Raw genomic sequence first — 14,360 nt, forward strand, 5'->3', positions numbered from 1 at the left:
TAATTTGGGGTGTTTGGAAGAAGTACAACGGGTTACTGTTTTCTTCAAGTCTGGGTCTATAATCTCATTAGAGTAAAGGGAGAATTCACAGCCTAATGTAGTATTCTGTCCAGTCTGAAGAACTTCATAAGACAGAATCACATCAGTCAAAGCATCTCTTTTTTTAATCATTTGTAAGCCCAAAGACTACAAACATAATTTCATAATTTTTAATTATTAGAAGACTGTGTTTTGCAGCCTCCATCAATGTCAAACATGCCTTGTGACTTAAAACAAACAAACAAACAAAAAGCTATAATCTATTTGACATGGACTATTAAGTATGTCAATATGTTTTCCAGTTTATTGTTACTATACATTTTCTTATCTTTATTGCATTGATTTGAAGTCATCAGGCAATTTATGACATCAAATATTTAACAAAGTAGCATAAACGTTGATTTTAATGTGAATTTCCACTAAGTCTTCATTACACACTACTCTGACATTGCTATTTTTTCCTTTAAATGTATTTGCATCACAAGATACCTAGCCACTAAGAAGCTTATGTCCACTAATTTAACAATATTTCTGGCAAATTCATAGTATCTCCCTTGTTAGAGTAGTACTTCTGTTTCACAGTCACAGAAATAACCACCCAGCGCTCCTTATAGCAGAAGTGTTTTGGTTCATGGACTCATCCTGCAAACGTTCAAAAAGTAGTAACATAACATTTCAATAGTACTAAAACCTGCTCAAGTTTAGTTGCCAACTTGTGCTCTATTTGCAAGTAAAATGTGCCTTCCTTCCTAATCATCTGCTTCTTTAACCGATCATTTCCCATTCATTTAATAATATATGACAAGTGCCTTCCAAACATGTTTTATCCTTAGACTGTCTCATCATCATTATCTTGTATGGTAGCAGTGCCAGTCTCAAAAGAAATGAACAACATTAGGAACACAAATATGTAGGTGGCAGGTCACTTAAAAAATATAAAATGTTTTGAGTAAGGCCTATCTAAATAACACCAATGCATTTCTTTATGAAAATACGGAAAGCAACTGAAGTTCCATTTGGGGAATTTTGATTAATCAATGAGTGTTTTACCCAATATCTATTATTTGTGCGTTGATTAATCTGAAATACATTACCATAGTGATGATACTGAAAAAATATCCATTTCTAAAATACAAGTTGAAAAATTATCTATATACAAAGAAAGAATCGTGTATTACGCTGATCAGGAAGAAATGGCTAGTTTTGATTGAAGTGTTCAAAATGTATATGTATCTAAGTGGGGAAAAAAATACATATATATGTGTGTTTGTAAATGTTAATGCATGAGTCAATTGTAATTTTGTGAGTCAAAATATTGTTATTTTTATTTAAAAGATATTTAGATGATCCAGCAAAAATAAATACTCTTTTACAAGATCCGTAAAAAGATCTTGTCCTGTGTCATATTTCAGGCTCTAGAAAAGAGTTAAAATGATGGGATGAAGTATATATTTAATCAAAATTCACTGTGCATAACTTATTCTGGTATTTTAATTATTCTGGACCAATAGTTTGAATGATCTTCCCCAAAATCCATATCTTCTGAGTCAAGTTTGTGAAAAATGTATTTGGGAGAAGAGATATTTCCAATATCTTTGCAACAATGCAGATGAATAGTAGGAAAGGAATGACATAATAAAAATAATAACAATTAAAGATAAACTAAGATAACAGGCTAATACAAATTAGTTCAATCATCTTAATATTTCATACACCACCACCACCCTCCCCCCCAGAAAAAAAAAAAGCCTTATGATTTTAGTATCACATGGCTCATGGCTGGGCTTAAGCATATACTTGTTTTTCTTTATATGCCTCAATTCTATTTAATGTATGCAACACAGAAAAACTAGTTCTATTTTTCTATGTTTGGAAATTTAAGGCAGAGTTTTGTTTTTGTTGTCGTTGTTTGTGCTTGTTTGGTTTGGTGAATACTAGCACCCCATTTTTTTTCTGTTTTGGGGAATGTATGGAAGCAGAGAACTACATTAGAACATTCAGAATTTACTATGGTAATAAGAGCTGATAATCTTGGGAAAAGTAATGAAAAATTTGAGTGTTAATTATAGAATTGGTGGATTTAGGCAAATTTTCCATACTGCCTACAGTGCATGTGCACTCTGAGAATTTTATTAATAGAGACAAACGAGCTGAGCAACAAGACAAACACTGGTTCTCAGAAAATGTGGTATACAACCTAGGTAGCTCAAGGTAGAATAACCATTTATCATTTAAACAGTGTTTTAAAGCTTCAATCACTTTAATATTAGCCACAGGACCAGTGTACAGTAAGTTTCTACTTACAGCCTTGACTCTCAGCTGACCTTACTGAGGTGGTATCAAGACATCTGCCTAGGATGATCACGTTACTGATTACATGATTTATTTGTTGCATTTGTGAGATGAAGACAGAGTTTAAGAGGAAATCAAAGTCATTTGTGCCAATAAACCATGCAATAACAATTCAGCATGTTTACAGGTTTATTTTAGAAATGTTTGCCTGGGATTCACATAGAGTAACTCATTACTGGATATCAATAACTTGATTATGCAAAGTAACAATCTGTTTTCAAGCTTCCAAAGATACCACATAAATCACCTGCATCTAAACTCCTTCATGTTACAAACTGTAAGTCAAAAGCCATGAAAATTTTTTTCTTAAAACCCCACTATGTCAAAAGCCAGACCCTGCTATCAACACTTCCTAAGTTGTCCAAAACTACTGCATAGTCTTAATTTTACAATTGAAAAATTATTTGTGTCGAACGGAAACAAAAGGTGGTTAAAAAAAAAAAAAAGAAAAAAAAAGTGATGCAGTTGTATGCTTAAAAAGAAGCAAGCAAACAAGGAAAAAAAAAGGCAAACAAAAAAGACCCTGTGCACAAATTTTATCTCAGTTGTTTTTCATTGTCAGTGATGCATCTCCATCAATTTAATACTTTCTCAACTAGCATGCCATGATTTTGGCTGTCACCTCGCTAGAGAGCATGCCATAAGCCTGAACTAGTTGGCTTCAGGACAGCTTTCCCAATGCCTTTTGATTGCAGAGGATGAGAGGATTGGTAAGGCTGGCCATACATAAAGCAATTCTGTCCCCTTTATCTCATAGTCTTGCTTTCAGTGAGCAACCAAACTAAATATGTTTATACATGACAACTCTCGGACAGCATCCAGAGCCATAGGAATGTGAAAAGAAACAGAAAAATTCATGGAGGCAAATGGAGCTGCTGAGCCATGGGACAAGAGCACAGCAGGAGTTTGGCAGCTCCCCTCTCCACAGCTGGTGTGATGCAGCCACTCTGGGATCATGGGGAGCAAGCTGGGAGTGCTGAGCTGCAAGCTGCACCTTGTTAGGGGAATTCCTCTTCCTAGGAAGAGATTTAATTGCAGCCATCTTCAAACAAATTGAAAAATAACCAGAAGGTGAGTAAGTGAAAGATTCATTTAATAATCTCAACAAGGCCTTTAACAAGTGCTAATGATCATACCTGAGAAAATATCTGCTTCCGATTCAGAATTATTAATATAGGTGCAGGAGGGATGATAGGAATTGACACCAATTTAAGAGGGGGAGCAGAAGTGGAACTTGCTAAATAAAGCAACTACTGTTCAAATACCTCAGTGACGCAAATGTTTGCTAGATTTTCAAGAGATGAGATATTTTGACTTCTATGCATGTTTTCTAGCAAGAAAGGCAGCTTTTCTAGCATGTCCTGCACAACATTGTCTTAGTCACACATTCTGACACCTTTCAATAAATTCCCAGAAGCAGCTCTTCTTTATGGTCTTCAAAGAAATACATGTAGAGTCCCAAATCTCTGGCATGTCAGGGAACAGGCTCAGATGAGATCTAAATCAAATACTCTGTAATATTCAATATAATTTGAAACCACACTACGCAATAACATTGATACAACCACTGTGGTATAATCACAGTATAATCTAAAATCGCACCATCACTTCTCCGACCAAAGGGGAAAAAAAAGTCTGGCTACACAAATCAATTAAACCATGGCTTGCTTGTGGCGGATCTTCTCCTTTCCATTTCTCAGGTCTGGGTCCTTGGATCAACCTAATATGTAGTGTTGGTTTATTTTTATTTTTTTCATAATGGTTTTAGTTATGTCATTTCCAAGACAAATCATACACTCATTTGTCACTATCTTTGCAGTTATGGGAACTGAGCACTGACAACCTTTTTCTTTGTTTTTTTGTTTAAATAGGTCCAATGTGGCTGATTCCAATGAAACTGTTGGTTGCAGTGCCAGAGCTGCTATAGTTTCTTCACTGTCTGAAGAAACTGAATTCTAGAAAAGAACTAAAATGATCTGACCCATGCTGTGCTGTAAGCTTTTACTCAATTTTCAATAACTATTACTCTGAGGTCTTCTTCCAGCATTATACTTCATCCCAGCTTCTATTTCAATATCTATATTTTACATTATTTTCCTCACATATTAGTTTGTATTTTTCCTATTTGAATCTCATTTTGTAATTTTCTGTCTGATTCCTTAATCTTACTTGGTCCCCTTTGTGTTATTCCTTTGTGCTCTCTGGTGTTCACCTCAAGTTCTAATTTATTCTCACCTGCATATTTCATTAACGTATTTTTACTCCCACATCCACATTATTAATAAAGACATTAAACTGAATGAATCTCCACAGAATGCTGTTAAATAACACCCTCCCCCCGCCCCCCCAATACACACACACTCCAAATTTAATACTTTAAGCCTTTATTTTACAGTCAGCTCTCAAGCCATGTGACAATGATCTTCTGCAAGTCATTGGGAAATAATTTGCTGTGAGGTATCAGTCAAGCACTTTTCTAGACTCTATATATATTGAATTCCTTTTATCCACTAAGTAGGTAATGATGTCAAAAAAAAAAAAAAAAAAGGAAAACACAAAAACAAATGACAGAATTTGTTTTTAGGAAACAGTTGCTGTATTTTATTACTTGATGACTGGGTTTGGGATTAAAGAAAGAACGATCTGAATTATTTTTATAACCTTTGTAGTGCGATTTATAGACCATGGTTTTCAGCTTTCCCCACGATCACTTGAATTCCCCTGGCATCTGGACATGCTTCTGCTGCTCATAGTGTTTAGCACTAAACCCTTGTTCTCATGATAGGATAGCAGGGCAAAAGGCTCCTCCAGACCGACTCTTCTGCTGAACTATGGCAAAGCTTACAGCAGGTTCTGCTGTGAGTGCTGCAACCAAGTATGCTGTGATACATCTCCCACAGACTACAAAGTCACCTTTGTGCTGTCTCGAAAGCTTCCATCGCACTCTCACGTGGGAGATGTGCCCCCAGCTCAACCTTCTGACTACGGTGTCTGGGAAGACAGCATGCCCCATTGCTTTAGGGCTGTTTTGTTTTTGCTCTTTTCTGACTGCTTTCTGACACTTTCTTCTCTTTGTTAAATTGTTTCCCTCCCTAGCAATTTTCTCCTAGTTACTTGTGTTCTTTTCTAATTACTAGAAGCAATTAGACTAATTCTCCCCCTTTCTACAGGTTCTGTATTTGACAGTGGAATCCGATTAGGACTGAATTCAGCTGTGGTTATCATCTATCTAGCAAACTGTTTGTGTGTTTTGGGAAGGTAAGTTGGAGACTATTGTATTCATTTAGCTGTTTAAAGCAATATTCAGTGTTAATAAAAAATGCCACAGTCTTTCATTAGGACATAATGCAGTGACTGGAAGAGAAAATTCACTTTTTCACATCTTTTATTTTAGACTTGTGCAAAGACTGCACCAAAAATAATCTAGGGAGTCCAGCCACAAGGTAAAATATGGAATTCTCACATATCAAGCAATGCCCAGGAGAAAAAGAAATTTGCCTTAGAATGACTATTGGAATAGCTGATTTTTAAGACTTGCTGGACTTCTTAGTTCCAAAGAGGATGTTTTGCCATCTAAATGGTGTGCCCTAATGTATCAAACCAAACACTAAATAAATTATTAAGCCTGTGTGGGCTGCTTATTTCCATTTCAAATAAAACACAAATCAAATACGACATTTAAAACTTTTCTCTAATGTTTATAAAGAGTGTTAAGAAGAGCTCACACTTGTAAAAGAAGCTTGTTCAGTGCTTATAAGACTGATTTATCAATAGTGGCAGTCATTAAAAATACAGATATTCCATATGATGATTCAGGAGAACGTTTGTGGTTTAATATGTTCAAAGATTAATACTGACAATAAAAACACCGCCTCCATTTTTCTGGGCAGACATTCTCCCTTTGGCCAACAAACTCAGTTCTGATGTAATGCTTGCTTAAGGTGTTCCTGAGGTGGTTAAACTGACTGTAGTAGTGTTGGACTCTGGGGATTTGGGCTTCCTGGCTTTTTTTAGTGATGTAAAGCCAAGCTCTCTTCTCTCCTTTCTGTAGCAAAAAGGACAATGTCTGGTAAGAGTTCTATTTGTAATAGAACTCTTTGGCCTTTGTACCTAATGAAAGTTAATTTGCAATAAAGCAGTCCTTGGATTTCTATAGTTTGAGAATCAGACTGTTTAAATTACAAAATGATAGTAAGTAAGGCATGAGGGACACTTCTACGCACTGCTGTCAACCTGATGTGTGCATCTTCTGCATGTGCTGTGCTAATCACTGTAGATGTTACCAAGAATGTACAGGGTCAGCAAGGATGCTAGGAAGCAAGCATCTCTAGCTCATTACAGATGTTACAGCACAGGGAAAATGAAAACTACAGAGTACATTTGTGCCATACTAACCTAGGTGTTCTGAATGTCCTCTAGATGAAATTCTGCAGGCACTGGATCCAAGACAGCTACTGGATCCAAGACAGCTTGACACTTTAGATTTATAATACAAGCACCTAAAATAGCTATGGATTAAGCTGCTTTAATTTTTATTATTAATAATACATTTCGTATTTTCAATTCACTGTTATTTTAAGGCTTACCAACATCATGATTCTTAAGAATATGTTTAGCACAAGCTCTATATGTAGAATTTAGCAAAACTGTCTATTTTTATCTTTATTAACAATTTTGAGATTGCATATTTTTTATTTTATGATAGTTTCATATAAAGCCACAACAAATGAGCAGACTGTATTAAGAAAAGGACAAAATGTTCATCTGAGAGTTTTTTTTTCTGGTGATGGTGGTTGGTTGTTCATTTGCATTGTTTTGCTTTGGTTAGTTCTGAATTTGCTTATTCAATCTTATTTGAATCCTTATCTGCACTTTTGGGTTGGATTTTCTTAAGTCAAGTTGTTCTCTGTTCAGACACATGTGCTTTCAGTGTATCCCTGCATGAAATATAGATCACTGTAGACCACCTAGCACATGAGGCTTTGACTCCCTTCATGAAAAAACCAGCTAAGCAGACAACTGTAAGCAGAGGCACAAAACGAATTTTCCAAGACACTTTCAAAGCTAGCTCAAATTGCTAAGATTTTAGTGAGTACTGGGGCAGGTACTTAAAATACATGGTGAAATTCCCATCTAATGTTAAAGTCCATTGTTATGTTGCTGGAGGAAGTTCTAAAAAAATTTCAGAGACTGGTGGATTCTCTTCTGAATCTTGTTAATATGGCTGGTCAAAAATGATCTGTTGAACATAACTTCCGAAAGAAAATAAATTTTACTAAATGTTCTGGGGCCTGAGCTTTCTGTTTCAATAAAAAGTTCAGTGTCCAAAAAACAAACAATTTTTTTTCCCATTCTTCTTGTATAGCATCATGCAGAGCAGTAAGTTCTTAGTCCTCTCTTACAGAATCATAGAATCATAAAGTCATCTAGGTTGGAAAGGACCTCCAAGACCACAAAGTCCAACAATCAAGCTGACCTACCAAATCCCATCAATAATCATGTGCCACAAATATGTCAGCATTTCTTCCTATATTTTTCCTATAGCTACTGTTGTGCTAAATTTTCAAATTTTTGTCTAAACCTAGTTTATTCTCCCTGCTCCAGCTGATGACTGCTAAAGAAATTTAACTTTGTTCCCTGTCCTTTACACATATTTGCAAACCTTCTAGTATACAAAAATCCTTTGCAAAAAGGAAAAAAATCTAACTTTTTCACCGTGTCCATGGTGAATAAAAAAAAGAAGTTAATTAGACTAGATTGCAGCAAGAAAGAACCTAGATTAGATATTGTGAAGAACATTGTGATGATAAAGATATTGAAAGCAACAGAATAAATTGTTGAGGGAAAACTGTAGCTGCCATCATGGGACACCTTCATTAATAGGTTAGATAAACATCAGCCAGGAATGACAAAGATAAAATTGACCTTGTCTGAGGCAAGATGCCAGACTACACTTTTCGAGGTACTTTTCAGACTATTCCATGATTCTGTCCCCGTAGCTGTATATGTGCCAGTTTCACAGCTGTCAACAGGACAACTCAGAAAAGCTAACCTCATGTGAAAGACTCTCCACGGTCAGAACATTTACATCTGCATTCTGCCACAGTGAAAAAGATGAAAAATATATATTTCTGTAGTGCTCTAGTTTTTGCTTTTTGATTTGTTTACCATCTGTTCCCTAGCATAAATTTCTTAACATATATTTTATACTATAAAGAGAGATATTATTCTAACTTTATATGGGAAAAGGTCAGATTATCTATTTCTTGGAAAATTCCTTTTGCTTTTAAAACTGGGTTTTTATATAAAAGCAATACCCAGGAGAAAGCATGTATAAATAAATGTATTCACAATCATTAAATATTATATTTTGAAAAAAATATATATATTGAAATAGAGCTTTGAAGTTTCTCAGGATTTCCAGGTTTTAGTTTCCTGATACTTCTCTAGTCATTATGGAGCTGAAAGAGCAAAACTTTAAAGGGACATATGGATAATCTATCATCCCTGCAGCACGGGTGACTCTTCTTCCTCAGGAAGGCTGAAAGTTACTTTAACAATTCTAGGGAGCTTTTACTGCAGCTGGGATTCTCATGAGCTTTCAGCTCCAAGTTTTTAGGTCTTGTGACAAGAAACTTTGAGATCTCTAATTCTAGGACAGTCCACAGTATGGAACTGTTCTTCAGAGAACAGTGCTTAGAGATACCTTGAAAGTTCAGGCTCTGGGACAACGTCATTCCAGATAAAGAGAGCTTGGAAGCCCAGTAGTTGTTAGAGCAACCTCATTGGCACCACTGAGCTGAGTTCTTCATTCTCCACTCATGTGGTATGATGAGAGTAGGCTGCTGGAAACACTGTTTGCCGGTTCTCACAAGATTGTTGAATCTGTTTCCATAACTTTCATAATTTAGCATTTTCCAGTAAAAATCTTCTTTTATTTGGAAAACAGCCAAACAGGTTTATATTTAATATTATCTAAAGCTTTGGATGGAAATCTTTTAAAAGTATTTTGTAAGGAAAAGCAAAGATGAAACAAAACAATATAAAGCAATCTGAATTCTATTTGCCTACAAAATCAAAGTTATTTCATATACTAGATCTCCTTCATAATTCTGCCAATTTTAATGGGCTTGCTGTCACACATTTCTGGGGGTTTTCAAATTTTGCTTCTCTGCTGCTGTGTGGAAGAGCAATGCCAGCAACACATGAATTGACTAACAAACTGAGTGTATATTGGAAACAGTTACTTTGTCAATACACAGTGTGCTGCCAAATGCAAAAATGTCAAACAAACTGAAAAACAGATACGAATTCTTGTTTAATCTCCTATAGTTAGTGTAGTTTCACTTGCTCTTTGCAAAAATTGCAGGTAAACTGTTTTCAGTCAGAAATGATTTTAATTGGCAGTCTCTCTTCAACATTGCATAAATCTTAACCCAATGAAAATTACACAATTAGCTGCAAACTATAAACTGTCAAAATGGATCCTCTATAAAATAAAATAGACTAGCTTTGTTTAGTCTCAGTGTTTTCTCCATACTAGAATTGTTGTTAGGTTGTTTTAATTGTATGTTGTTAAAGAACGATTGGATGATATGAATATAAACTGCTTAAGTATTTATGATGTGGGCCTTAATTAAGCTTCACTTCATTTCTTACAACTGCAGAAAGCACAAGAACCTTGTCCAATGTATTTTGGTAAAAATAGGATCCTACCTACTTTGAGTAATAAAGGAATTTCTTGGATGGGAGACCATCTGGAAACTTGTTCAGAAATAAAAGAGGAAGGAGATAGTGAAAGGTCACAAAGCAGAAGATAAATTGCACAGACTTAAAAGAGAGAAAAAGAATCTGAAAATCCTGAACCCAATTGTATTATAACATTCAAGAAGGTCTGACTTGCAGGTTTATTCTCAGTTCTTTCCTTACAAAAGTAGTTCCCAATTTTTTCTTCCCTGTGTACTCAAAATAGGACCTTCATTCTCTTCTCTTCTTCCCAGCCTACAATGACAATGATTGCTAATTTTGTCTACCTTGCCACATTCCCATTCATTTTATTTCCTTTATCTGTTGTGGTACAAGTGAGACATCAGATTTTAGATTCTACAGTTTTTATAACAAAAAGCTGTTTGGTTTATGATTCAGTATTTTATACGCACTGCAAATTCACATCTGTTTTTACACTGTTGAGATGATTTTTTTGAAAAGCGTATGCTCAGTTTCACTTTTAGCTTATCTGCTTCAAAATCCTTGCAGGATGCTTTGCATAATGCAGTCTTTCTGTTCACTTGTTCTCAGATTACTGCTACTGTTCTCATGTATTGGGTACTCACATGATTCCCATTTGTTCTACATCTTTGTGTCCATAAAGTTTCATTTTTCAGTTAGATTTTTCAGGTACCATTTTCTTCATTTCTATTTCTCTTTAGTGCTTTATGCTACTTACCTACTGTTTTATGCTCTAATGATTCATATTTACAGATCTTCTTAAGGAATGTCTACACTGTAATCTAACTTTGTACTCCAGCTCGTGATTTTTGACATATATATGTGGTCTGCACACATGCTATATTTATGTATCTGATATGTTTTGATTCTATGTTTCTTTGTACAAATGGGGAAGGAAGGGGAGAGGAAAGGAGTTAAAAGATTCCATTTAATGCACTCAATGTGCAGACATGATTATTCTTTTATCTTTCTAACATCCTCTCTGCACAGGCACCTGGGGGGAAAAGGCAGTGGATGTGTTCTTCTGTGATGGACAGGGCTATCTATACAGGAGTTCTGGAGGCAGAAATTACACAACTCACACAGGAACAGCAACGATGTGGTAATGTAGGTACAGGTTTGTTGATGAATGTTATAAAAGTTTAAGGTTGGGTGTGCTGTATTGATGACTCTGGTGTTATTGTAGCAACACTGTTACCATTTTCATTCCCAATCCCATGTCCATCATATTTATAGTGTTGTATAAATTCTTGTAGTCATTCAGTCAATTACATTTATTGCTCAAATATTTCAAGCTAACATTTTATTTATTTTAGTGGCAATGATGTAATTGTATTTATTTCTTTTCTTTTCTTTGAAGACTCCCATCTCATCAGTCCTACCTGAGAGGTCTTTCATTTAAGCTTATTATGCTGATGTTTTCCTGGCTTGAATCCATTCCCTAATTTTTGAAATTAGTTTCAATTTATTATAGAAATAGACTTCTTCAAACACTAGAGCCTTGTTTTTCACCTTTCTCCTACTGTCTGATAGTCAGAGTGACACAGTCGTCCTTTAACCTCCATTTTATTTAATTGTTCTAAAGAGTATGGCACTGTGACATTACATCCTAGATCAAGAAATTAAACGTTTTATTTTAGAGAAAATAAACCAAAGAAAAAGATTTTTGTAATTGTGCACTGCAGATTGGAAAGTCTGCAGGAATCCAACAGAGAATGATAGATTTGGAAGATATTTAGAGCATATCCTTCTTATACCTGCTAAGCTTTCTAATTGTTTCATTATTGGGATAAACAATGTGCCATCTCTCTGTGATGTAGTCAGAGTTTATGAAATATTTCTCATTAAAGACATGCTGTACTAATAGCTATAAAATAACCACAGAGATGCATTTTAGGGAATGAGGCTGGCTTGGGTCACCACAGGAGATCCGCTGATATTAGTCATTCTGCCAATGTTCACAACTTTGCTCAACTTATTGATTCTCTGCAGAAAAGGGAAAAAAAGCCAATCTATCTGTTTTTCATGATGAAAATCAAAGAATAACATGAAAAAATCTTCTTTTCCCCCTCTTACTAGATTCATGACATGCCTTTCTTCACTGGCACATTTAATGACAAGAAACTCCAATATGGTTTGATGGCTATAAGCCAAGCTAATTACACAATCTGAGATCTTAGGTTTCTGTAAGTCAATATTCAGAACAATTTAGAATATATTTGAACAATGTAGACATAAAGGTCAAGTTACAATATTAATTCTTTCTAGGTAGGCCCAATATATTAAAATATATTTTCCTCCCTGTTTGAAAAGTCAGAGCATTCAAATACAATCAAGATACTTTGTCAATTATCCATCTATACCAAATGAGAAAAGAGGCAGCTTTGTGCTGTGCATACTTTCTTGCATTTTAATGATGTGAATTTCTTTCTGTCAGACATAAGAAATTCAGAGGAGTGACCCCTCAGCAGCTTCTTTAAGTGGTGCTCAGTAATAAATAATTTATCTGTAAGAATAAGGACTTGGAGACATTCAGCATAGGAGTTTAATAAATAATATGTCTGAATACTTTTATAGTATATTGTCATATCTGCTCTGAATGCACAGGCTGATTTTTTTATATTGAGTTCTAAATTTGGGAAATATTATTTTTCCATCTTTCCATAAAAATTTGGGCGCTTATTTGTGGGTTGGGAGGTGGCAAATCCAATTTCTTCTCTTCCAGGAACTGAATGCAGAATAGGATAGTTTATGATAATACATGCAAAAACTTCTGTAGATATCTTATACCTAGTGTCATTCTTTCACCCACCTCTGAAGAATAATACCTTTATTGTTCTGTGTGTTAGTGTTCTGTTTGACAGCACTGGTGAATTTCCTGCGGTTGTTTGTCAGTTTTAGTACAAAGTAAATGTTGCTTAGATGCTCCAAATTGATTATGTTCACCCTCAGGCAATTTCACAATAACCTATTGCAGATTAAAATCACAAACCGCTATGTCACCTCCGGTCCTTATTAAGATAATTGACCCTCCTACTGAATTAATAATCTACAACCTGGTTGCTTAAATATGCTTGCTACTAAATAGTTCTCCTAAAGTCTAAATGGTAACATATTTTGATGAGATAATTGAGCTTGTTTGTCTTCTTATTCAGTTAAACATCCTGGACTGGCAAGAGCATATTGTTTAAAATTCTTCCTGACAGAAAAATGTGGAAGACCCTGAATTCTCCAGGGATATTTTTCATAATTTCTAAGTTATTTTATTCATTATGCCTCTGATATTCAAATGAAAAAAAAAAAAAAAAAAAAAGTGAGAAGCTAAGCTATTTAAACTTAAAGTTATCAGTGCAAGTATAATTTGACATTATAAATTTATTGTCCCTGAAACAAAACTTTTTATATGCTAGAAGGAATCCTTCTATATTTTCTCATAATCAATATGGGTTTACTTGAATTTTTAAATTAGAAGGAATTTATCTAAATATAATTTAAAGTAATCTTTTATTTGATAATTTGTAATTTCTAATAGAGATGATGAGCCTCAGGATAGATTGGATTTCTTTCAGTATTGAGATTTATGTATGTTATTAACTAGATGTAGTAACATATAAAAAAAGCTTTGTTTCTCTCATTATGTTAATCATTTACATCTGGTTGTCATTTTTCCATATCTCATTGTTGCTTCTCACTTTCCCTTTCTACTTACTTCCCTTATTGTTATGTTCCTTCTTGTCCCTGTATTTAAAGTTAATGTATACACCATTCAGATATGACAAACAAATGGGTTGGTTCAAGAAGTTGTATGAAGTTCAAGAGGTTGTATGAAACTTGTTTGAAAATATGATCCAATTTCACTTCTTAGCTTTGTGTTGTTATTGTTTTGTTTTAGTTAAGTAGAGATCTTTTTCCTTTCTTTTAAAGCAATGGCAAACATGTCGATAGTCAATTAGTTTATAATAAATCAAACTGATACAATGGATGCTCCTACCATGAGCATACTCAAAAAGGTCCGATCAAGCTAGAGTTAGTACTACAGTAGGGAATCTTAATGGAGTTCTAGAACATACATGTATCTATTGTACTTCACCCCTTAAGTACTACCATGTATGTCAGCATAAGTGCATCTCCAATTTCTTAGTGAGTAAAAGGAATTCTGTGTATATTGCACTCAAGTCTTGAATCCAGGTTGCTTATTTGCATGACCATGTGGAATCTGTTGAGATATTGCAATGAGGAAT

At 34.7% G+C, this 14,360-nt stretch overlaps 1 long non-coding RNA gene across 4 annotated transcripts in view; it reads left to right on the forward strand.

Annotated features, from left to right (window-relative positions):
- Nucleotides 1-14,360, forward strand: part of LOC106016461 (uncharacterized) — a 30,688-nt gene that overhangs the window by 9,930 nt on the left and 6,398 nt on the right. For 3 of the 4 annotated variants that reach the window (XR_002401166.4, XR_001189192.5, XR_002401167.4), the window contains exons 3-5: nucleotides 4,263-4,384; nucleotides 5,562-5,649; nucleotides 11,110-11,226. This is a non-coding gene — a long non-coding RNA (uncharacterized lncRNA). Of the gene's footprint in view, nucleotides 1-4,262; nucleotides 4,385-5,561; nucleotides 5,650-11,109; nucleotides 11,227-13,274; nucleotides 13,915-14,360 lie in introns of those variants that run through there. The other variant, XR_002401168.4, reaches the window with a different exon arrangement.

Source organism: Anas platyrhynchos, chromosome 1 (genome assembly GCF_047663525.1).
Source record: "Anas platyrhynchos isolate ZD024472 breed Pekin duck chromosome 1, IASCAAS_PekinDuck_T2T, whole genome shotgun sequence".
NCBI classification, from domain to species: domain Eukaryota; kingdom Metazoa; phylum Chordata; class Aves; order Anseriformes; family Anatidae; genus Anas; species Anas platyrhynchos.